The 26681-nt window shown below is 42.6% G+C and overlaps 1 protein-coding gene and 1 pseudogene across 4 annotated transcripts in view; both read left to right on the top strand.

Annotated features, from left to right (window-relative positions):
* The window catches only part of GRIA1 (glutamate ionotropic receptor AMPA type subunit 1), a 355242-nt gene that overhangs the window by 151903 nt on the left and 176658 nt on the right, over positions 1-26681 (top strand). The gene's annotated exons all lie outside the window — the stretch shown is intronic.
* On the top strand, positions 8576-9481 carry LOC102170778 (annotated as a pseudogene).

Below are 26681 nucleotides of genomic sequence, written 5' to 3'. Positions count from 1 at the left end.
CAATAGCTAGGACATGGAAGCAACTGAGATGTCCATCGGCAGACAAATGGATAAGAAAGTTGTGGTACGTATACACAATGGAATATTACTCAGCTTTAAAAAGAAAGCATTTGAATCAGTTCTAATGAGGTGGGTGAAACTGGAGCCTATTATATAGAGTGAATTAAGTCAGAAAGAAAAACACCAATACAATATATTAATGTATATATATATGGAATTTAGAAAGATGGTAAGGACCCTCTATGCAAGACAGCAAAAGAGACACAGATCTAAAGAACAGACTTTTGGACTCTGTGGAGAAGGTGAGGGTGGGATGATTTGAGAGAATAGCATTGAAACATGTATATTACCACATGTGAAATAGATCACCAGTCCAAGTTCAATGCATCGAACAGGGCACTCAAAGCCGGTGCATTGGGACAACCCTGAGGGATATGGGGAGGGAGGGAGGTGGGAGGGGGCTTCAGGATGGGGGACACATGTACACCCACGGCTGATTCATGTCAATTTATGGCAAAAACCACTAAAATATTGTAAAGTAATTAGCTTCCAATTAAAATAGATTAATTTTTTTAAAAAAAAACCTCACTGGCGAAACACTGGACTCTGGTATACCAATTATTAAACATCTGGCCCCAACTATTAAATGTTCATGAACTTTGCAAACTGGTTGCTCAACTATCAGTAGCTACTGGCTATGGTGGGAATATTTACATTATGAAAATTGGCAAATGCTACACTTTTTCTTTTTTTCTGGCAAGCTAGTTCACTACCAGGAGAAATATCAATAGCCTCAGATATACAGATGATACCACTCTAATGGCAGAAAGTGAAGAGGAACTAAAGAGCCTCTTGATGAGGGTGAAAGAAGAAAGTGAAAAAGCTGGCTTAAAACTCAATATTAAAAAAAACTAAGATCATGGCACCCAGTCCCATCACTCCTGGCAAACATAAGGGGAAAAGTGAAAGGAGTGACAGATTTCCTCTTCCTGGGCTCTAAAAATCACTGCAGATGGTAACTGCAGCCATGAAATTAGAAGATGCTTGCTTCTTGGAAGGAAAGTTATGATAAACCTAGACAGTGTATTAAAAAGCAAAGACATCACTTTCCCAACAAAGGTCTATATAGGCAAGGCTATGGTCTTTCCAGTAGTCATGTACAGATGTGAGTTGGACCATAAAGAAGGCAGAGTGCCAAAGAATAGATGCTTTCAAACTGTGGTGCTAGAGAAGACTCTTGAGAGTCCCTTGGACTGCAAGGAGATCAAACCAGTCAGTCCTAAAGGAAATCAGCCCTGAAGACTCATTGGTAGGACTGAGGCTGAAGGTGAAATTCCAATACTTTGGCCACCTGATGTGAAGAGCTGACTCACTGGAAAAGACCCGGATGCTGGGAATGATTGAAGGCAGAGAAGAGAGTGACAGGGGATGAGATGGTTGGATGGCATCCAATGGACATGGATATGACTCAATGGACATGAATTTAAGGAGATGGTGAGGGACAGGGAGGCCTGGTGTGCCATAGTCTATTGGTGTGCTATAGTCTGTTGGTGTGCTATAGTCTATTGGGTCACAAAGCGTCAGACAATTTGGCAACTGAACAACAACAAGTTGACTATCACACTGCAGGTATAATCTTCTCCTTCCTGGGAGTGTGTCTGCTTGACCAAAATCTTCACTGTTCTCAGGGTTTGTTGACTGAGATTTGGATCTCTCATGGAATGGGGATTCCCATGGTGGAAACGGCTATTAGCCAGATATCTCTGCATCCATATTGAAACTCTCATGTCTTCACTGTGAGGCAGACGTGGAAAATTGCCTGTTGATTACTCTAGCTTATGGATGTGTGATAGTCAGCTCTCACAAAGATTTAAAATCAGTTTTGAGGCAGCTTGTACAAAATCATAGCAGTACACATTAAAATCCAGATTCTCTTTAAAGCTTTTCTTTAAAAAAGTGAGTGACTTCCCTGAAAGTCCCATGGTTAGGACTCCATGCTCCCACTGCAGGGGACCTGGGCTTGATCCCTAGTCAGGGAACTAAGATCCTACATGTCATGCTGTGGCCGAAAGAAAGAAAGAAAGAAAAATAAATAATCTATGGAGAATTTTTTTTTTAATGGAAAGATCTGGACCTGTTTCTCATTTGAAAAATTCTGGCTAAAGCTGAGTGACCACTGGCAGGATGAAAAATGTTCTCTCACCTGCCCATTTGTTCCTTTATGCTTCCTGCCTGGCCCCTGAGTCTGCAGCTCACTGCAGCCGTGTACCTTGCTGGAAAAGGTGACAGACCAGGACTTCACAGATGGGAGCCTGTCATCATGATGCTGCTTTTAACTCATTGTGTGGCCTTGGCTGACTCACTTACCCCATAGAAGTCCTAGTTTCTCATTTGCAACCTGGGAGAACGCACACCATATCTGCCTCTAAATGACCTTGGGATGATCTGAAATGGGAGAGTGTAAGCCCCTGAATGCCAGCTGCAGGAAAGTAAAGAATTAACTGCTATCTGTTGATTTCTATTATCTATTGTCCCCTTAGTGGGGGTGAAGGATCCCAGAACAAGATCTGATAGGAAAAAATGTCTGACTGCACTGGCACACTGAGAATGGATGGGGAGAGATGGTTCCATGATGAGAAAAGCATATGTAACAGAAGTACCAATGAACTTGCTGAATCTGCAGTCTTGCTCAGGGAGCTTTGGGACCATGAGAATTTAAAGACCTTGTTATTAACCACCTCCACTTTACATTTATGAAAATACGGGCTCAGAAGGAACATGGCTTAGAATCAGATCTACATATCAATCCTAGCAACATTCCCTAACCTCTCTAAGCCTCTGTTTCCTCGCGTATAAAATGGGAATGCAAGAATCTGTCTTATAACACATTATGAAGATTCAGTGAGATAATGTGCTTTCGTTACCTAAAACATAGTGTAAATGTCCATTAAGTGACAGCTGCTGATATTAAATCAGGCATATGCTAATTGAACCACTGGCAAACCAGGAAGTAGTTAAGAGAATAGACGTATTGCTAGTGGATAGTTCCCTACAGGAAAAGAATTTTTCATCAACCAGATGGGGCTCCTTTGACTTCCCATTGCGCTGAGGTGCTTCAAATCAGTATTTTTCCTAGCATTTGCTACAAGAAGCATGAGACGCCCAACCATACAAGCCCAAGTTAACGGCAAGTACTGAGAGTCAGAGGTGGTATTATTAATAGCATTATAAAGCATTTGCAGAGTTGAACTGGCATGTGTTTCCCCTTCAAAACTCCTTAAATATTGCCCCTACTCAGCTGGGAATGAAAAATTTGGGCTCTGAGAACATTTATTTATTTTCCCTGCTTTTCACGCCTCTTTTCACCAGCAGGTCTGAATATCAAGGCACAAGTGTTCAAGCTCCTCTGGGCTCCTGAAGGCTGGAACAAATTACAAATTCTTGGAGCCAGTCCTTTTGGACTAAACTCCTTTTTCTTTTCCTCTTTCCTATAAGATTTTCAGTTCCAGAGAGTCCCTTTTCTCACCCACTCCTCTCATAATGCAATTCTGTTTGATTTCCACTGAGCAGCTCCTGAAAGGAGCTGCTGAACCATGCGGTGGCCAGCATTTCAATTCCTGAACACCCGGAGCTGTTTCAGATGCTTCTGTAGATCCAGCAATCTTGCATTTAACCAAAATGATTGACACAACATTTTCCCCTTCCCCAGCATTTCCAGCTCATTAGTCTTACTTGTCTTCCACAGAAAGACTCCCTTGGTTTGGTTTCCTGCCAAATCAGTGAACTTATACAAATACATGCATAAGTCAAACACACCTACACACGCATAGATGTAATAGGTACTGAGTCTATCGGCGGTGAATATTCAACAGTTCATTTCTAGACTTCATGTCTCCACTGAAGTTTTAGTCACTTGCTCTTTTCTTATCTCCCCTTCTTCTTCTCCCCTCCCCTCCCTCCCCACTTCTTTACTTTCTACTTTTCCCAGAAACTGCCTCTTTTTTTAGTAGTAATTATAAAATCTCATATTCTTCAATGTCAAAGAGGCTTGAGAAGCTTTCTTATACAATCCTCTCACTTTAGTTTTGAGAAATCTGTGTGCTGGAAAGGAAACCATGTGCCATCAGTGGCTTATCTTTGTCTTTAGGAAAGTTTTCAAGCTCCACGGGCATCTCCCTGCACTGCATGGCTCGGGCCCTCCACTTCTCTACCTCAGTCTCCACGCAGTAACCACACAGACCCTTCAGTTCCCACCTCGGGGCCTTTTCACACACTTTTCTTTCTTCCTGGACAGTCTTTCACACCTCACACACCTCTTCTCCACCACTCCACATTCTATTTATTCCTTAAGTCTCAACTCAAATGGTACTCCTTAGACCACACACTGTTCCCTGTTCATTTCCTTCCTGGCACTCATCAAATTTATAACTGTGTATTTAGTTGTTTAATGTCTCTTCACCCATTAGAAAGCAAGATCTCTGGGGCTAAATGCCATGTCTTGTCCCTTTCCCCTACTACTTCTTCAGTGCCATATACAGTGCCTAGCACTTGATAGTAACAACAGATAGTAACAAGAACCTTAAAAGTGCATTAAATAATTAAATGCACTTAAAAGTGCATTCCAGCATACAGTAGGTGCAGACAAATACTGCTTGATTCCACTTTTAGAAGGTACCTAGAACAGTCAAATTCATAGCCAGAAAGTATACTTACTGGTCGATGTCAGGGGTCAGGGGTGAAGGTAGCAATGAGGACCTGGTGTCTAATGGGGACACAGTTTCAGTTTAGGAAGGTGAAAAATTTGGGAGATAAATGATGGTGAGAGTTGCACAGCAACGTGAAAGTATTTAGTGCCACTGAGATGTACAGTTAAAAATTGTTAAAATCGTATGTTTTATATGACTTTTACCAAAATTTAAAAAAAAATTTAAAAAAATCCAGTGAATTTTTACAGTAAGGATCATGGCTGAGCTATTCACATTCCTATCAAATGAATAACTATTGCTTATTAAAATATTTACTTGTGATTATCTATGTTTTGCTAGACAGCAAAAGAATATATGGTTTATTTTGTTATCTTACTTAAAACCTATTCATTCTGTTTCTTTTGTTGAATGTATACATGGTGTAACTTATCTAAATATGATCAAATATGTCTCAGATCAGTCACTTTACTGCTTTATTAAAAAAATGAAAGTAATAGTGTCTAACATTTACTGGGACCTTGCAAGTTTCAGAAACATTGGCCTAAGACTTTTATATGCATTAACTCATTTAATACTTACAACTATCCTGTGAGGAGGGTATGATTATTATCCCCATTTTGCAGGTAAAAAGACTGAGTGGTAAAGTCACCCACCCATTATTACACAGCTAGAAAGGAACAGAGCTAGTTTCTAATGCAGGCAATTCTGACTGCAAAGCCTGAACACTTATCCAGGCCATGCTGCGTCTTTATGAAGTGTTTCATTAATATTCATTGAAAGAGTAAATGAAAAATTTATCCAAATTGATTAGCAGCAAAACTGAGGTTAAAACTTAAATCGCTTGATTGATAATCCACTCCTCTTTCTATGCAAACAGAGAGCTTCTCAAGAACTAGCCGAGTGCAATAAAAAGAGAAAGAAGAAATTAACAAATTGGTCTGTTGCTAGTAATGACTATGGGAGGGACCTTGTGTTGTAGATTGTGGAGTGAAATGGAAATCATCCTTTTAGATTCAAGCAGGACCTAGTGGCAGGTAGAAAAACACTGAACTATTGAAGAGGACTTACTATGGAAGGGACCTTGTGTTGTAGATTGTGGAGTGAAATGGAAATCATCCTTTTAGATTCAAGCAGGACCTAGTGGCAGGTAGAAAAACACTGAACTATTGAAACACGAAGTGGATTTATAGTTATTATCACCACCGATTCTCATATTTTAGATGAGATTTTTCAAACCTGTTTCTGAAGTATAAGCAACCATCAGTTTTATGAGAGTGCTGGTCAGAATTCTATTTAGGATGAAAGCTCCAGCTGAGCGCCTTGTTCGCTGCTGCATTCACAGCGTGCGGAGCATCGCCTGGCACATAGTAAGTGCTCAGTAATATTTATTTAATGAGTTAATGGGAAAGGCACATCCACAAATCCATCAGTGTGTCCTCACTGAGTACCTGTTATTAAGTTTATGCAGTCAAGGCACAGTAAGGCTCACAATGAAAAATAAGTCAGATTCCTTTCCATGGAGATGTCCTAATCTAGGTGGACCTCATAACAACTACCACTATCAATAAAAGTTGCCATCTTGGGGGTGTGCTTTGTCTATATGCTGTACTATGTCCCTTTATTTATTATGTCATTTTCATACTTCTAACACCCTTAGGATAATGGCATTAGTACTAGACTCCATTTGTAGATGTAGACACTGAGGTTTAGAGATGCCGATTCCTTGATCACAGTCACAAAGCAAGGAACTTGTGGAGCCAGGATTTGAACTTAGCTCCATTTGACTCTGGTATCAACTATGCCAAATGCATTCATCCCATTATTTCAAGGTCACCACCTATGGGTGAGAGGCATGTTGGGACTACCAGTGTTTGCAGCATTAGAAGGTAGGAGCAGAGACAGAGACAGCACCACAAGAAACACCACTCAGCCTCTCCAGGTCTACATATGCTGCTGACCTGGACCTGAGATACTCCCATTCTTCACCTGCCACAACCCTATTTGTTGTGGAGGACAGATTCAGTGACTCCCGTTCCTGGAAGCCTTCTCAAACACTGTAAGATCAGGTTAGCTCTGCCCTCCTTCACGACCCCTCATTGTAATACTTCTCATCCCACATTCTCATCTCATGTGTTTCCCATCCACTGTTCTCTGAGTTCTTCCAGGAAAGTGTTTTATCCTTTCAGGGCTAGTACAGTGCCTGACCTATAGTGTATCATTTCCTAAATATTTATGGAATAAATGAATTTTGGGTAGAAAGTGCCACATATGGATCCAACCAAAATATCACAGAATTCAAAGGAAGGAATACATTTTAGGGTGCTAATTAAAACTCCAAGCAAAGAACTGCTGAGAAGTTGGGTAAGGTGCTCACACAGTGCTGCACTGCATATGTGTGGACCTAAAGGCCTCAGCAGATGAGTGGTGTGCAGTGTGGTCCTGGCAATGTCAACATGGTGAAGACATTCTGCATGTTCCTGTTCATGACCTGGGAACTCATGCTGAGGGTGCTGCTGTCACTGGTGCTCAGTACAGCCCCTGCCCTATGCTTGGAGCCACAAAGGTCAAGATCAGGAGAGAATCAAAAGTGGAAGTCTATCGTGATGATGAAGCTGAGCCCAGAGCTGCATGTACACTTCAGTTCAGTTCAGTCACCCAGCCATGTCCAACTCCTTGCGACCCCATGGACTGCAGCATGCCAGGCCTCCCTGTCCATCACCAACTCCCAGAGTTTACCCAAACTCATGTCCATTGAGTTGGTGATGTCATCCAGCCATCTCATCCTCTGTCATCCCCTTCTCCTCTTCCCTTCAATCTTTCCCAGCATCAGGGTCTTTTCCAATGAGTCAGTTCTTTGCATCAGGTGGCCAAATTCTTGGAGTTTCAGCTTCATCATCAGTCCTTCCAATGAATATTCAGGACTGATTTCCTTTAGGATGGACTGGTTGGATCTCCTTGCAGTCCAAGAGACTCTCAAGAGTCTTCTCCAACACCACAGTTCAAAAGCATCAATTCTTCAGTGCTCAGCTTTCTTTATAGTCCAACTCTCACATCCATATATGACTACTGGAAAAACAATAGCTTTGACTAGAGGGACCTTTGTTGGCAAAGTAATGTCTCTTCTTTTTAATATGCTGTCTAGGTTGCATATGTTGTCATAGCTTTTCTTCCAAGGAGCAAGTGTCTTTTAATTTCATGGCTGCAGTCACCATCTGCAGTGATTTTGGGGCCCAAAAAAAACAAAGTCTCTCACTGTTTCCATTGTTTCCCCATCTATTTGCTGTGAAGTAATGGGACCAGATGCCATGATCTCAGTTTTCTGAATGTTGACTTTTAAGTCAGCTTTTTCACTCTCCTCTTTCACTTTCATCAAGAGGCTCTTCACTTTCTTCCATAAGGGTGGTGTCATCTGCATATCTGAGGTTATTGATATTTCTCCAGGCAATCTTGATTCCAGCTTGGGCTTCCTCCAGCCCAGCATTTTTCATGATGTACTCTGCATATAAGTTAAATAAGCAGGGTGACAATATACAGCCTTGATGTACTCCTTTCCCAATTTGGAACCAGTCTGTTGTTCCATGTCCAGTTCTAACTGTTGCTTCCTGACCTGCATACAGATTTCTCAGGAGGCAGGTCAGGTAGTATGATACACTTAATCTTATCAAAATGAATGGAAGTAAAGAAATCTGAAGGAAATTCAAGACCACAAAACTTACTGAACTGAAATACTGGATTGGCCAAAAAGTTTGCTCAGATTTTTCCATAACATCTTATAAAAAAAACCAGGATGAACATTTTGGCCAAACCAATACATCATACCGTTTAAACCAAGAATAACAGTGTTGTGAGAAAGACCATCCTGCTAAGTCATGATGGAGGCGGAAGACAAACAGCAGCCCTGGAAGACAATCTTTCCCTTGGAATTACCTAAAATGGAACTTCATTTTCATTTTCATTTGAGTGGATCCATTAGTGCTAATGCCATGAGGAAATCAATACACAATAAGCCAGTTCTTAAAATCCATGACTAGATGACTGTGATTAACAAGGGAAAGAAAAGAACTTTGGAAGAATGTCTCCAGAAGTTTCAAAGTATTCATCGGCTTGCTACTAGCCCTGAAGAGACTTTCATGACCACAAAAGATGTTATTAAAGAATTCACAAATGATGGTGTCAAGTGCCTGAAACAAAGGAACACACCCAGAAAAGAAAATACTACGGAATGACTGAAAAGACTTATATGGAATTTGTACTTGATACTATAAAACAGTCTGAAAAAAGAGAACATAGACACTGATGCTAGGTATTTGACAGCAATCAACAGAAGAGCTGGCCCTTCAGTAGCCGAGGAGACTGTTAAGCTTCCTGAAGGGTTCTTCCTTTCTACTGAGGACACAGTTCTTGGGCTTGACCTTGGTGGAAACCCTATGGTAGGACAAACAATATTTCTTGGAACTTTTTTAGAACCTGATAAAACATATCTTCATTTGCTACTACATTTTACAGAGATCCCAAAGCAAAAGGAATAAAGGAAGGAAGGACAGACGGATGGATGGAAGGAAGCAAGCAATCAATGAAGAGACAGAAGAAGAAGGAAAGGAAAGGAAATTAGGGAAGGGAAAGGAGGGGAAGAGGAAAAGAAAGAAACTTATGTATTCCTGGGTCTACCTCCTGATAGAATTAGGCATGGGACATTTCTCAGTTTCCCTGAGGGAAGATCCCTGGATCTAGTGGACTTTGTAAGGCATCCCTAGACACCACTGGGTAAAGCTTAGGGCTTCAGTTCCCTCAGACAACCTTCTATTCCTCTTGCCCCACCCCCAGGTTGCAATTCACATGGAGAGAAGTACTGTTTTAAGAATACAAATGTCATTTAGAAAAAAAAAAAAGATTTAAAGTAGAGTTGAGGGTAAAGTGGTCGTTAAGATTCCTGTCTGGATGTTTGGACTACGTTAACCTAGGAAAGTTATCCTCTATGAGCCCTAATTTTTACATCTATACTGTTGAGATGACAAAAATTACTGCTGGGAAGTCAGAATGAAGCCATACATTAGGAGCTCAGCTGAGTGCTCTGTCCTTTGTAAGGACTCAAGTGTTTGTCACGGTCACTGCTGCTGCTGGTGCTACTTGTCTTCCAGCATTATTATTAGGCAAAATTGGGAGAGTAGGCATTTTATGCAGAAGTGCCCTTCTGAGGAAAAGTACAGAGACATGAAGAAATGTCCTGCCCTCAGGTATAAAGATTCATGGCATCGGCAAAAAAAGCTAGATATTTCATGCTGAGAGAGAGTGACTCCTCTGAACCAAGGAATCAAATACTCAGAAAATTAGAGAGCTGATGAAACCACGCTCCATTCTTGTTTTAAAAAGCTAAATATCAAAATGAAGAGCCCAACATATGAGCCCAAGGTGTGTGTCTTTTCCACTAAACATACAGCTGAGGCTCTGTACCGTGACTGCCATTTTGTTCTCAGGAAATGATCCCCTGGGAATGTGGGCTGCCATCTCTTATTCTTTCTGGAGAAGAGTGATGTGTCATTAGACATCTTTTCATCTAGAAGAGTGATACCAGTTTCAGCTCTATGTCTAACCACCTAGTCTTTTCCAAAGGCTGCCCAAACAGAAATGTGAAAAGATGGGACTCGGTCCTTATGACTAGGATTACAGGAGAGTGGGTGTGCTGGTATAAGTGACCCTTCAATTAGCTCTTGTTATGAAAGTTGGACATGCATAGAACCTATTAGAAGGTTTTCAAAATATGTGAAATTATTTAGCTACTTACAGGCTATATCGGTGTACTACTTTCTTGAAGATGCCATTTCCTGACGATGCTAATTATGGAGGCATTTCAGAATAATGACCTTATAAAGTTCAAGCTGCTGTCTCTGTGTGCAGACTTAGATAACACACAGCTATGACCTCACTCAGGCCAAGGGCAGGTCTTAATAGCTTGAAAGGACTGTGGTCAGAAAAGGAGTTTGGCTTACACTGTTTTCCCTCTTAACTGTTTAATAAAAGGAAGTGTCTCATTACAGTTGCTTATTTCCTCCATGATTCCATGGGGTTAGGGCCGCGGTACCTTCGGGTCATTAGACAAAATGAGAGTGATGTCTTGGGATAGATTGGGAACCCCAAAACTCAGCCTTGTTCTCCAGTCATTGGAACACTTTGGTTATTTTATTCCATCACACTGGTCGTTTAGAGTTGAAGAGTCTAAAGATACTAGTCATTTCTAAAGGCTGATTAGATCATTTTCCCTGGGGAAAGAGCTTCTCTACAGAGGAACTTCAAGATGTCCAAGAAGATGGGCTCTGTGTTTACTGAGAGACAGGAGAAGTGATCAGGCAGTTACAGAGCCTGGGGTACTGGGGAGTAAAAGGAACTGCTGCCCATACGTAATGGAAGGTCAGACGCAGAGTGAGCGTAATGGGAGCCTTATAAAAGCAAAAGGAAAAACCAGGACCATCCACTTACTTAAAATGGAAAAAGGAATGTGTGTTTTTATCCCAATGCCCATCAGATTTCTTTTAGGAAAAAAGAAGTGAGAGTAGGAGGAAATTAGGCGTAGGAAAATGTTATACAATTTCTCAGCCTTTCAAGCATCTTAACATCTGAGGCAGGTCAGGAAAACCATGGTGGAATGAAGACTCTGGATTCAGGAGACATAAACCCAAGCATAGATTCTGCAGCTGTCACCGTTACTGTGTGACCTGAGGACAACGTTCCCCTGCCCCCCAGCCTCCACCCCTTGCCTGTCATATAAGGAAGTTAGATAAAGCCTCTATAGGTTCTGTCTTTACTGGCATTCTAGAGTTTGTTAACAAGCTAAAACAAGGATCCTGTTTTCCAACGTGTAAGACACAGAAAAAGTATACAGTGAAGTGACCTATAAATTCTGCTGAACTTTAAATGTGAATTAGATGCAAATATGGAATTAAAAATTAGCATGAAAATCATTGTCCTCTGTAGTTTAGGAAGTGTAATGCAGTTGCTGTGCAGTGGGAAGAATGAATTTTGCACGTGCTGAAATAAGCACTGACAAACGTTAGAAGAGATAGACGCTACAGTAGTCTAGGCTTTCTTCCCCTTTGTTAAGACATTTTCTTTTCTCATTTTGCATCCATGGTTAGATGGGGGACAAATATCCTTGAGATTCTACATGGGTCAATGGTACAAGGATGTAGAAGAATGTCAGGTCACCTGAGCACAGTCATAAGTAATGACATCATACATAGGTTTAGATGACCCAGATGACCTGAGGATATACAGCCTCTGGTCCCTGAGGTAGTAGCTACCTGTCCTGAAAGAAAGGAAAGTTTATACAATTGTTATACTTGAATTTGAGCTGAGAAAACAACCTTAGAGATGGGAATTCATGCTTACTGAATGCCACAACATATGTTAGCATTTGACACATTTTGTTTCATTTAATCCTTATGCTAAAAGCACCCTATCAGAATGGGGCTGATTCCCCGGTGGTTCAGTGGTTAAGAATCCATCTGCAATGCAATAGACACAGTTTCAATCCCCAGATCAGGAAGATCCCCTGGAGGAGGGCAGAGCAACCCACTCCGGTATTCTTGCCTGGAGAATCCCAAAGACAAAGGAGCCTGTTGGGCTACAGATCATGGGGTAAAGAGTCAGATACAACTGAAGTGACAGCATGCACACACCCTAGCAGAATACAGTTTTTAAACATTGTTTGATTTTCTGATTCCTATTTGTAAAACGGGGATGTGAAACCTTGATGAAGGCAAATAAGATCTTACAGCCTATGAATAATATTGGATTGGCCAAAAATTTCACTCAGGGAGCTTATGGAAAAACCCAAGTGACCTTTTTGGCCAACCCAATATAAGCTGAAATTGAAATCTTCCCTGACTCTGAAGCCAGTCCTCCTCCACAGTATCTCATCACCTTCTGAAATCCTAGTTTTCATTCTAGTTCTGCCTTTGTTTGACTGTGGTACCTGAAAAATAACCACTCAGTTTACTCATCTGTTAAAAATCACAACCAGCCAATTGACCAAAACAGTACTATATGGCCTCTGTTCATCTTCCATGGTTTGTGGGTGGACGTTATAGTACCACATTTAATTCTCTAGGAACAGTGCCTCTGACAGTCATGAAACATGGTGGCCCTTGGCTTTAAAAGGTCCTTGTGCAACCTGAAACTATAATGTAAACTGTATCATATATTTATATATCAGTAATGTTTTAGAAAAGAGTCCAAAGCTTTCCTGAGGTCTCAATGGAATCCATATCTCCAAATGCTTTAGAACCTTCTGATCAGTAGATCTCCTTGTGATATCTTCTAGCTCACATCTGTAACAAACTGAAATAAATTAAGGTTTGGTACATGAAGGGAGTTCAAAGACAGAACTTACGCTTGCACCAAAGATTATACGATGTCATGGAAACAGACCTGGCAAAGAATCGAGGACTCTGGATCCTGGCTTACTCTGCCTTATCACTCAAAGAGATGTTAATTCCCTATCTCTCCTCTTGTAAACAGTTATTATAAAACCAAATTTGATAATATGGATGAGAATACCCCTGAAAATATAAAGTTTCCTGCAAAAGTATGACATTAACTGAGAGATATTAAAGTATCAAGTCATTTCACTAGTTGTCAACTGAGAAAGAGGGAAGATTGTGAGCTCCATCAGCAAAATTTAGAAGCCCTGCTTTTTCATCCTTCACCAAGGTCCAACATCTGATACTTATGTGTAAATTTCCTTGACTTTAATGAGAATCAGTTGCAAATACAGCTTGCAGGGTTCAGATGGAGATCATCACCAATCTGGGAGCTGATGAATAGAACTTAAGTTTCTTCCCTAGACAACAGTAGTTCATCCTTTTTTAAAATCTCCTTTATTCCATGAGGCAGTGGTTCTTAAAGAACGGTCCAGAGCCAGCAGCATGAGCATTACTCAGGAACATGTTAGAAATGCAAATTCTCAAGCCCCACCCTTGACCTACTGAATCAGAAATTCTAGGGGTGGGCTGTGCAGTCTGCATTTTAACAAGCTCTCCAGGGAATTCTGATACGCTACAAGCTCAAGTTTGAGAACCACTGTCATAAGTGATTATCCCAGGACAGACCTCCTGGGCTACCATGTTGGTTATGGGAACTCGAAAGAGAATGACAGAGTTCCAGTAACCTGGAAGAGGATCAAGCACAGCTCACTAAAGGGCAGTATAGGCAAGGTTGGGCTGGAGGACATCAGGGCAGCAAACACGACAGGGGCATGTTCAGGGCTCCCCTGGTGGTCTAGTGTAAAGAATCTGCCTGCTGATGCACGAAACACAGGGTTGATCCCTGGTCCGGGAAGACCCCATATACTGTGGAGCCCGTGTGCCACAACTACAGAGCCGGTGCTCTAGAGCCCGGGAACCGCAACTACGGAACCCTGTGCTGCAACTTCTGGAGCCCGTGTGCCTAGAGCCGGTGCTCCGCAACAAGAGAAGCCACCACAATGAGAAGCCTGCACGTGCAAGTAGAGAGGAGATCCTGCTCTGCAACCAGAGAAAGCCCATGAAGCAATGAAGACCTAGAACAGTCAAAAATAAATAAAAATAAATCGAAGTGCAAGTTCAGGGTGTTTTCACAGGTCTAAGTGAGGCAGCTATACTCAGTCTTATGCAAACAAAGGTTTCTCAGAGAAAGAAATGCCTAAATTTAGGTTTCCAAAGGATGAGAGAACTGGTCATTTTAATGTGGAAAAAACAGATTTAGGGCACTTGGACAACTGTACTCCAGGTCACACAACCTGCAAGCAAGTGGTAGTGTTGGGATTTGAATTCAGGTCACTCCAATTCCAGAGTTCTTGCTTTTAACCATTACAGTTAGGCTGGAAAATAGGTTTTATCAAGCCTGTCAATCCTGATAAATTGATAATGGCTTCCAGGAAGGCTGGTGATGAGGACTCTGAGACCTGGGCTGGGCTCAGCAGGAAAGGATGCCACAATTAATTAGTGATGTCCGCCTTGGGTGCAGAATAGGGGAATATACGTGTCATGTATGCATTTGCTGACCCTGCACTGCAGAGTACTGCCTCCAGAACTTAGCACAAAGAGGGACAGACCTGCAGAGATGTTTCTTATTCATGGAAGATTGTCTCTGACTTTAAGGACTTAAAGCTCTGTGGCATCAGTGGACACCTATTATATGTTACTAGGAGGTAGTCAGTGACAGCTGAGGATGTTATGAGCTGAAGAAGCATTCACTGAGAAAGGGAATGAAGTTTTCTTCAAAAAGTGAAGCTGCTGATTAAGTGTAACAGTGAAAAACAAACAACAATAAAGAACAATCTTATGAACCTAAGCTTCAAAGTTTGTAGGACAATTCACTTTCATTTTTTACTTCTGTTATTTCCATCAACATGGCAGATGTTGATATGATAGAAAATGTCACTGTTCGCGTAATGTGTCAAGTTGGCACTCTCGTGCCTAGGGGAAACTTAAATTTAGAAACGCCACCCAAAAAGTATGCATTCAGCATACCTAATGGCTCAACTATGGAGTAGTTTAGAAGTTACTATCAGTCAGAGGGACTGAGAGCGTGGCTCTTTAAGGCAAAGATGGTACTAAGTTAGTGCCAGTTTGCTTCACACATGGTTTATGTTGTTGAGAAGATGGTAGATGAGCTCTTTGAAGGGTAATCAAATACTGTTTTCACAATATATTTGTTAAACCAATGTATGGATTGAAACAAAACAACACAACAGCAACTGGTCCTAATAATCAGAGGAAATCTGATGGGTACCACCAAGTCAGCGAGTCATGGGAAATGACTTCCGGATGAATTTCCTTTGCAAAAGTTCTTTTTCACTTCTCCCTGTCTCAATTTCACACTGAACTGTTATAAAAACACTTTTTATCCTTGAAATTAACAATTTTTGGAAGGAACTTGTGCCCTGGACACAGAGATCAAAAGAAGATGACCTCCCCCAAAATCCCAGGTCAGAGCTGTTGGCCACCTGGGCATTTCTCCCCAGGAATTGTGAACATTCATCTCTCAGTAATCATGACTTGGACAACCCATGTGCACCCCCGCCCCCATTATCAGATGCTCACTTTGCAGTTATGGGCAGCCTTGGGTTTCATCATCTGAACAACTGGGGTTGTAAGCCTCAGTGGTCCCCCACCTCAGGGCTCTGCCTGCTGACAGAGCTCCCTTAACCCCCACCTGCAGTTATCAGGAACTGGCTTCCCACTGGTCCTCCTCCCCCAAAGCATTTACACCAGAGACGATGGGGGAGCTTATCACCTTAAGATTTATTTACCTTATCTCACATTGGGAGAAGAGATTTGACAGTACCAGGAATCAAAACATTTCTCTGCCCAAGTCCTGCTGACCAGTGCAGAATTATCTCTGATTCATTTTACATTTTAAACATTATCTGAAACCTCAACAAGGAGAAAAAGAAAACATGACAGCCGTCTGTGGAAAACAGGCTCTGGGGTGCAGGCTGATAAGGACTTCACCTTTAGATAATCACCTGGAGAACCATAAGAAATGGACTCAATGTGCAGAGACTATGTATCTTTGTATCTTAGCATCTTCTAAGGTACAAATTCCGACACGAAGAAGGTGCCCTGGAGACCAAGGCTGGGGGGTCTCTAGTTTAGATTATATGTTCTGAAAGAGGAAGAGAACCATTTAAAGGTTCATATTGAATACACTGAACCCTGAAGGTTCTCTTTTGCAGGGCTCCTGATCCATTCGTGGAGCAGCGAAATACCAAGTCAGTTCAGAGAAACTGCCTTAGTGGCTGTGCAGTTGATTCACGTCCTTCACCCCTGTTGGTTTTGTAACGTGTATCCCAAATACATCCCTACCCATTGAGCAGTTCTGGTGCTGAAGCTTAGCTATGAGCTGTCATTGTGCAGCCTTCCCTTTAACCCAGGTCCACGGCTGTTTCCTCCTTCATTCCAGGGAGAGAGACAGTGTAGTGCTTTGGGTTGAGCCCAGGGTTGAGGGTCATAACAAGTTCCAGTTTCTATATCTACTTCTGCCACTGTCATCTTATATGACTTTGGACAAGTATCTTCCTCCTCCCAGCAGCCCAGTGATCTGCTGTTAGTGCAGGATTGGGCTTCCCTGGTGTCTCAGACAGGAAACAATTGGCCTGCAATGTGGGAGACTCGGGTTTGATCCCTGAGTCAGGAAGATCCCCTGGAGGAGGGCATAGCAACCCACTCCAGTATTCCTGCCTGGAGAATCCTATGGACAGAGGAGCCTGGCGGGCTACAGCCCATGGCATTGCAAAGAGTTGGATATGACTGAATGACTAACACTCATCTCTAAGGAGACTTTCCACCCTAACATTCTAGATCTTCAAGGGAACTGGAATTCTGGGTTCAACTGAAATTGGTGTAACCAGAATTTGCCAACTTTCTTCCTCTCTGGCATGAAGCATCACGCCAGGCATCACAGGGGATATGCTTCTATCAGATCTCTCTCTCTCTGAACCACAGCACTCACAGACAAGGGGTGAGTGGAAGAGAAAAACAAGTTTACAGTTATCTCTGGTGCACAGCAGAACATACTGTGTGCTATGAGCAAAGTACAAATGATTACAGGGTCTAAAAGAGGCAAAAATTGCATCTATTTACAAAAAGTCAGACTCACACTTCACGGCATTTCAGATGAGCCTTGTCAGGGAGGGAATTCAGACAGGACACAACTTAGTTTCTATAGCAACATTCACTGAGCAGGTCTTTTGTGCCAGCCACGGTTCTGAGCACTTTGCACACAATAACCCTTTATTCCTCTCAGTCTTTTGATATTGAGGCTGTGATTATTATTCCCATTCTGCACATGAAGAAACTGAGGCATACACTGCTTAAGTAACAGGCCACGAAGAAAGGGGTATGTGTCGGGATTCAAACACAGGCAATCTGCTGGACAAGCTCCCATTGACAATCTGGTGGCTCTACTGATTGCGACACGTGGAAAACCACTGACTGGAAACTGGAGAACGAAGAAGGTCTGACTTCAGGGATGAGCCCTGTGGCCGTGGGCAAGTCCTTTCATGCCTCTGGTCTCCCAGTTTCTTACTTGTGAAACAGCAGTGCTAAAAGTACTGGCCTCACTGGATTGTCATGACAATTCAGTAAAATGGGGGATGTAAACATGATTTAAATGATACAAAGTTCTATATATTTTTCTGTTTGTAAATGCTTTTTTTGATGTGGATCATTTTTAAATTATTTATTCAATTTGTTACAATATTGCCTCTGCTTTGTGTTTTGGCCTCAAGATATGTGGGATTTTAGTTCCCCAACCAGGGATTGAACCTGCATCCCTTGCATCGGAAGGTGAAGTCTTAACCACTGGTCTACCAAGGAAATTCCTACATACTTTTTTTGAATTTATTTATTTTTAATTGGGCATAATTGCTTTACAATATTCTGTTGCTTTCTGCCATACATCAACATGAATCAGCCATCGGTATACATAAGTCCCCTCCCTCTTGAACCTCGCTCCCCTCTCCCACCCCATCCCACCCCTCTAGGTTGTCACAGAGCACCAGGTGGAGTTCCCTGTATTATTTACAACAAATTCTATATATTTTTAAATAATAGAAGAAAGCAGAAGGAGCAGCATGAAGAGAAGTCTGAAGGTGGTAAAGTGCAAGGTGTATATATTTAGGCATGTGTTTTGGGCAGAGTGATTGTCCAGAGTCCCATGAGTAAGGGCTACCTAATGGGTCAGGCCTGGGGTCTCTTCCTCAGAGTTACACCTTGGGGAGTTTCCACTCAAGGCTTTACTTCTCATCTCTACTATCTATGCTTGGCCTTGACTGTGCTCTCTAAGGTAGAGAATCACAAATGTAGTCTATTTTCCTCATGTTTTGTACTGTTGAAGCTCATGCCCAGAATGCCAACAATTCTCATCAGCATTTGAGTTCAGCCACAGCTTTGAATGAAAGGACTAGACCCTTAACCCTCAACACTAATATAGGCATTGGCACATTAGTTTCAGTAGAATTGGCCCATGTAAGTGTGACACTATGGGACAATCCCAGCATAAACAGACTTATCTCAGGAACGTCTGTGTAGTAAGATGTGTTACCATCATCTTCTCAATACTGTCCAAGGCAGCATCTTCAGATGGTGTCCAGGTTACCATAGGAACTGGTGATAAAGCTTAAGGGATACGGTAAGAAAAGGGCACCAACTCAAGGGATACTCAGTGGGAAATACACTGGACTGGCACCAGAGGATCTGAGTTTGAGCCCTAGCATGACTGATTTTTGACTAATTTCCCCTAGAAACTGGAGGAGGAAATAGCAGCCCACTCCAGTATTCTTGCCTGGAGACTCCCATGGACAGAAGAGCCTGGTGGGGTCGCAAAGAGTTGGACATGACTGAGCGCACATGCATGACCTTAGAAACATCAATTCCCCTCTTGGAGCTTTTGTTTTCTGTAAAATGGCACAGCTGATATAGGTGCTCCTTAAAGTATCTTTGAGTCTGAAAGCCCAGAAGCATGCAGGTTATTTTAAGCAGAAACTTAACTAAAGCTATTCTTAGGCTCCCAACTAGAAGCTACATGTGATTTTGCATCTCCTACTAACTGCAGAGGTCACATTTTCCACTGCTTTTTGCTCTTATCTCTCTCAGCTACCAGATGCTGCCATTTACAAAGCAACAATAATAATGCGACAATAGCAACAGACATAGTGGGAGACAGGAACTGTGCGAGCAATACATTTTAAACGCATTCAACTCTCAGAGCAACCCCATTGGGTGGGTATCACCATTATTTCTGTAACACAGATGAGGAAGCAAAGGTTTCAGAGTTAATCATTAACTTGCCCAAGAGACAGAGTGGGGAGCCGAGTCCAGTCTGTCCATGGCAAACCTTGTGCTCTTAGCCACCTAGATATCCAGCCAGGACTGAACATAAGGGTATGAACCTAAGTGTCCCAGGTGGCCCTGGTGGCCACTTGCCTTTGAAAAATGGTTTCTAAAGATTTTTTCATAGGGATCAGAGCCTTTCTTCCTCAGGAAGAAGGAAGTCATTAACTCTAGAGTGAGAGAACAGGACAAGCAGTCCTTTCCCTAAAGTGAATTCTGATGATACAAGGGTGGACAGGCATCCACTGAAGAGAGGAAAATCAGAGGGAGAAAAGTAGCATGAGGAAAGTGGAATTATCCACCTTCTTTGTGATCTGAGAGACAATCCACACAGGAGTCCCCAGCCTCTGCCCGACATTGTTCAGTGACCCTGACTGAGGATGCACAGAAAAGTACACCAGGATGTGTGGGTGTCAGTGGAGGGGGAGTCACAGCTCATAGATTAGACAGAATGAAGGAACCAGCTGCATGGACCAGCCTCACTTAGAAAGCATCTGTTCCCAAAGCCCTATTAAGTGCCAAGCACACAGAACCACTCCTAAGACAGGGCCCCTGTGCTCCTTGTGTGAGACAGGAGACAAATCCAGGCTTGGCTGGCATTAACGCCAGACGCTAAGTGCCATATGAAAGTCTAAACAACTTGCTCCGGGCGTAGAGTGGAGGGAGGATCCACTCTACAGTTAACTCCAACACAAGGCAGAAAGTGCCACGAGCTCTAACGAAAGCACAAGCTGAGAGCTCCGGGAGCTCAGAGAGGGATGGGTGGATTCTGACTGGGGTTAACACGGAAACGGTGGTGTTTGAGTGGAATCTTGAAGAACTGAAATGGGTGTGAAAGGGCTGAGATGAAATTCCCTTCATCTCAGGGATGTCAGTATAAAGAAAAAGTCAGATTGTCTATGTTTGCTCTTCTGAAGGCAGAATGGCTGCAAACATCAGAGTCGAAGTTCAGAACGATCTGATTTTGACTTCCGGATCTGCCGTGTCTGTGTGACCTTAAATCTTGGTATCATTATCTGTAATAGGAGATACTAGTATCTTTTTCATGGGATTGTTGTGGGGAATAAAGAAATTAACTATGGCAAATGTTTAGTAATGCAAGTGTCTAGCAAATAATAAATGATAGCTTTTACTGCAGTATGATTACTGATGCACTGAACATTATCTAGCTCATCTGGACAACACGTGACTATTCAGCCACTGCTGGATATTCGGACAACTTCCAGAATTAACTAAATGCACCTGCATATTCCTTGGCACTTGTCTTCATCCTGGGTGCATTTTCCCTCTCCCCAGACCCTTGCACAGCCAGCACCTTTGTCCACTCCTGAATCACAGTTTTGCCTTTTTGGTTTGTGTTTCGGTGTTCTTGTTCATACAATGGACTAAATTACTGGGTCTCGTTTTCTCACTTCTTCATGCAGTAAGGTTCTGCACTGGAGGGTACACTCTTTGGGGTGCTTTCAGATCCAGGAGTGAAGGCACAGGGCCATTATGACAGCCAGCCTCTCGAGCAAAGTCCTGCCTTGTTCATAGCCAAGTTGGCTCTGTCTCCTGTTTATCACCATGCTACTGAGACTCAACAGAGGACACTGGAACTGCAGGGAACTAGAACCAAATCCTCTGTTTTACCAAGGAGCACCACACAGGCCAGAGACAGGAAAGCATTTGTCAAGTTTCTGTAGAGAGGCAGGCAGGGGTGGGTCTGTGCACTAGACCCTAAGTGTGGGAACTCACGGGTCAGCGCACCCTGTATGACTTCCCATGACCTCTGTGCCTTTGCTCTGCAGACCCAGGCTTTGATAAAGTCAAAGCATTTCCTTCTCTCTCTTCATCCCCCTGGCCCTCCCTCCTGACTTTGGGTAAAGCTGGCAGGGGCAGCCCCCTGGAGGTCCATTTGGACACACACTTACCACTCCCGCAAGCCTCCTTGGATGCCGTTTACATACCACGTACTGACTTGGGGCCTCACAGTCTGGAGACCAGCTGACAGGAAGAGAGGCAAGAAGACTGAAAACACTTTAAACGGCCTTGGAATTAAAGAAGTGAGAAGGAAGGTCGGAAACGTTTGTGATGACCAACATCATAGAGAAGTGATAAAAATGAGGAGACCTTAACGCTTGCCTTTTGCTCCCCTGAGATCAAGGATATAAAGGCTTTTCATCTCACATGACAGCTCCAGCTGTTTGGTGGTGGTGACCAGGCTGCAGGAGATTTCAAAGCAGCGCCTGGGCTCCACAGGCAAGAAGGCTAGGTAGAATCCTGTGTCTGCGCCAGGCTCCCTCTCGAGAAGCATTCACGCTTTCCTCTGAATATACAGAACAGGCTATACTTCTACTTTAGAATTTATTTCATTTTCTCATGTCCAGTTTTTATTCATGAATCATGGGTCTGTCTTCCTCTTCACATTAGAACATTCCTCTTAAGATGCAGATGTTAAAACAGACTTGTGGACACAGCAAGAGGAAGAGAGGCGGCAGATGAATGGAGAGAGTACCACTGACATACATGCAAAACAACAGTACTATCGGGTATAAAACAGAGAGTGGGAAGCAGCTATCTAACACAGGGAGCTCAGCTCGGTGGTCTGTGATGACCTAGAGGGGTGGGATAAGCAGGGTGGGAGGGAGGCCCAAAAGGGAGGGGATACATGTATACTTATAGCTGATTCAAGCTGTTGTACTGCACAAACCAACACAACATGATTATCTGCCAATTAAAAATAAATTTTTAATTATACAATTATACAATTGCATTGTATCATATGTGATACATGATATAACAATATTGTATTGAATCATATATAATGTGCTTATGATGTTATTTATGATGACGTTAATTATTCAGTGAATATTATGGTTAGATATACGGCAAGGTACTTTAGCTTAATAGTAAGAACTCACCTGGTAGGATCAGACATAGGTAGGTTTGAATGCTAGCTCTACCTTTATCAGTTCTCTGTCTTCTACCTACCTGTGCCTCAGTCCATTTATAAAGTCATAATATAGTGCATACTTTCTAGGACTGTCACACAGATTTCAAACTGTTTATTACTTTAAAATCTGTACTTAGTTCCTAGCAGTAAAGGTCTCAATATATGCAGCAAATATTAGTAATATCAGAAATCACCACCATCATCACCATCGTTTGTTGACAATTATTACGCTGGTAATGAGAATCCCCAAATCCTCAATAAGCTCCCGTCTTTTCTTAGACAGGAGAGGGAGAGATGCAAAGGAATAAATTGAAGGAAAGAAAAGAAATCCCATGCTTCCTACTCTGTCTTTGCTGTACCAAACCACACGGTGGGCTTCTGTGCACTGAAGGATCCTGAAAGCTTCTTTCCTGAGGCTCTCCCCTAACCTTGGCTCTGTGGATGCCAGCCCTCTGGAGACAAGAAAAGACTAACCTAAGGCAATGAAGGGGCTTCCCAGGTGGCTCAGTGGTAAAATATCTGCCTGCCATTGCAGGAGACACAGGAGACATGGGTTTGATCCCTGGATCAGGAAGATCCCCTGGAAAAAGAAATGGCAACCCACTCCAGTATTCTTGCCTGGAGAATCCCACCGACAGAGAAGTCCAGTGGGCCACAGTTCATGGGGTCGCAAGGAGTCAGACACAACTTAGCAATTAAACAACAAACAACAAGGCAATGAAGGGGTAAGGGGAGAAGTTTTGCCTAATTTCTCAAATAAGGCAGGTCCAAGCTTTCCACTCAAATCTTCAGGGTGAAAGAGGTCCATCCTACCCACACTCAAAGCTGCCCCAGGCTTGCCTATCAAATCAAAGAAACAAAGCCAACAGCTGTGGCACCATGGCCCAAACTGGTCTTGCTACCTCCTTACTTGTTTTGAGGGGAGGAGCAGGGGGAGTGGGTTATCCTAAACCAACAGGTGGGAGAGTAGGTACTGGCGTGGCGGTAGCGGTGAGTAGGTGTGTGGGTACAAAGACGGTCACTAGTATGATGCTCTAGTGTGTGTATAAAGTATGGAGAAAAACAGAATTTGAAACATAGAAATGATTACTGGATGTAGTTAGTGGTAACAGAATGTGGAGCTGAAAATGACCATGCTTGTATAGTACACACCTATCCTCTCACGGCTGAGGAAACAAAATTCTTCACTTAAGAAGGGAAATAGTCCACCCACTGGTTATTCACTTACTTGGCATGGACTGCACTGCCTAGTGCCAAGGACTATGCTATATGCTGTGTATACAGGCTGAGAAAAAGGGAAGAGGCCCTGCCCTCACAATTGTACACCCTAAAAGAGGGACCAATAATCAACAAGCCGACAAGCCATCAGATGCAGTGAAGTCTCTCACGACCAACTTCTTCTATTCAACCATGTCTCTAGATTGACCTGTATTCTCCATGATCTCTGTAAACACCATACGTTCTGGACAGTGGCCTCTTCTCTGATCAGCCCCTATATTTCTGTTCACATTAGCTTTGTTGGAGACAGACTAGAAATCCATTCCATTTGTTTCCAAACCTATTTATACTCTGTGTTTTACTTGTATTTTTGCCATGTAACTAGAAGTTATATAAAATATGAGTGCAAAAAGAAAGTTGCTTTACTTCTCTGGAAAGTCAGTTACATGCTTTTGAAAGGCTCAAAGATGAATCACTAAAAACATTATAATGCTAGATATAGGCAAGGAAACTATAAAAGACTGTGGGGGGGACACAAAAAATTCTGTGCTTACATTAATGTCATGTTTTCAAGCTCCCGCTACCTAAAAGTTTGATAAATGTGTGTGCACTTAAATGTTTTAAGTTAGAAGAAAATCCTCATGATGAATCATTTTTTGCAATTCTTCACTTTAACCATCTTTTCCAAATAATCTAATAGCAGCCCCTCATTGCATCAGATGAAAGGATTTCTGCTGCAATTACAATTTGAGTAAAGTGCTATGATGGAAGGAAACTGAATGAGGTGTCAGAGTACAGTGGATGACCTACTTAGGGTGGTCACTGAAAGATGCAAAGAAGCCAGCCAGACAAAAGTAGGAGAGAAGAGTTCTAGGTAGAGGGACAGCCTAGCAGGGAGCCTCAGTATGTTGGAGAAGGTGCAAGAGTGGATAAGAGAAAGGGAGAGGATGAATGAAACTGTTCAGATCACCAGGGTTCAGACAAAAGGCACACCCTGACAGGTCGTGCAAGGCAACGTAAACATTACTGACAGGGACTTCGCTGGTGGTCCAGTGGCTAAGATTCCACTCTCTCAGTGCAGGTGGCCCAGGTTTGATCTCTGTTCAGAGAACTCGATCTCACAGGCCACAACTAAGACCTGGCAGTCAAATAAATAAATATTAAAAAATTACTGAACACATGCTGAGGACCCTCTCAAAACTCAAGGGGACTATGTCAGGACCCCATTTCCATTTTCAAAAGAACATTCTGGCTCCTATGGGAAGAATGGAGGAGGGTGAGAAAAGAGAAAGAGAGCAAGATGGAGGCAGTGATGCAGGAAAATGATAAAGAAAGTAGTAAATATAGCTATCCCTCAGTATTTGTGGAGGATTGGTTCCAAGACCCTCCACAGACACCAGAATCCATGGATGCTCAAGTCCTTATGTAAAAATGGCACATTATCTGCATATAATCTCTGTGCATCCTCCCGTATACTTTAAAGCATCTATAGATTACTTACAACACCTGATGCAAGTAAACTCTGTGAAACAGTTGTTGGCACACAGAAGATTCAAATTTGGCTTTGTGGAGCTTTCCCAGTTCTTTTTTGCGAGTACTTTCAATCCATAGCTGGTTGGTCTGCGGATGTGGAACCCACAGGCACAAGAACTGACTCTGTGCCTGCTGTGAACTGTGTATGCTGAACAGTGACACAGCACTAGGCTGCTGGGGGCTGGGGGCAGAGTAGATACATTCGTGGCATCTTTAGAAGGACGTTTATCCATGTTTTCTCTTGTCAATCAATCACCATGAGCAAACTGACAGCTAATTTTTGAAAGGTATTTATGATTCAATCTGGGGGGGAGGGGGGAACCCAGAAGTCAAATAAATTGGTTTTCTTCTCCTAGTTTGATATTTATTGACTGTGCTACTTAAAGCAAGACTCAGAACCCTTGGAAGCTCATCTGGATAAAGAGAATAATAATATCCTCTCCAGGCTATATTATATTTAAGTTATGTAATTTGAATAAGATGATGTACTACATCGATGTGTATACTACCCCTTATAGTGAATGTAAGGATTTGGATAATCTTACAACTGGTAAGGCAGGTTTTATTGCCTTTACTTCACCGGTGAGAAAACCCAAATATATTCAACAGTTACTGAGCATCTACTCTATCAGGACCAGGGCTAGGCCTTGAGACTTTAAAACAAATTAGACTCAGCCCCACCCTGTAGAAGTTCACGGTCTGATGAAGAGATAGACATGAAATTATAGAATATCAAAATAGTATATTCAAAAGCAGAGACATTACTTTGCCAACTAAGGTCCGTCTAGTCAAGGCTATGGTTTTTCCTCTGGTCATGCATGGATGTGAAAGTTGGACTGTGAAGAAGGCTGAGTGCCGAAAAATTGATGCGTTTGAACTGTGGTGTTGGAGAAGATTCTTGAGGGTCCCTTGGACTGCAAAGAGATCCAACAAGTCCATTCTGAAGGAGATCAACCCTGGGATTTCTTTGGAAGGAATGATGCTGAAGCTGAAGCTCCAGTACTTTGGACACCTCATGCGAAGAGTTGACTCATTGGAAAAGGCTCTGATGCTGGGAGGGATTGGGGGCAGGAGGAAAAGGGGATGACAGAGGATGAGATGGCTGGATGGCATCTTGGACTCAAGGGACGTGAGTCTGAGTGAATTCCAGGAGATGGTGATGGACAGGGAGGCCTGGCGTGCTGCGATTCATGGGGTCGCAAAGAGTTGGACACGACTGAGTGACTGAACTGAACTGAACTGAAGATAAGTACTAAGAAAGAAAGCACAGCAGAGGCTCAGAGAACGAATTCATTTATTCTGGAAGGGTTGGAAGACTTCCTACTGGAGTCAGCATCTAACTGGGGTCTTGAAGGAAGTGTAGGAGTTTTTCAAGTGCTGAGGGGCATTTGTAAGGAATGTTTACAAAGTATGAAGACC

This window comes from Capra hircus, chromosome 7 (genome assembly GCF_001704415.2).
Source record: "Capra hircus breed San Clemente chromosome 7, ASM170441v1, whole genome shotgun sequence".
NCBI lineage: Eukaryota > Metazoa > Chordata > Mammalia > Artiodactyla > Bovidae > Capra > Capra hircus.
The sequence above is the reverse complement of the archived record's forward strand: the minus strand, read 5'-3'. Positions and strand labels throughout refer to the sequence as shown.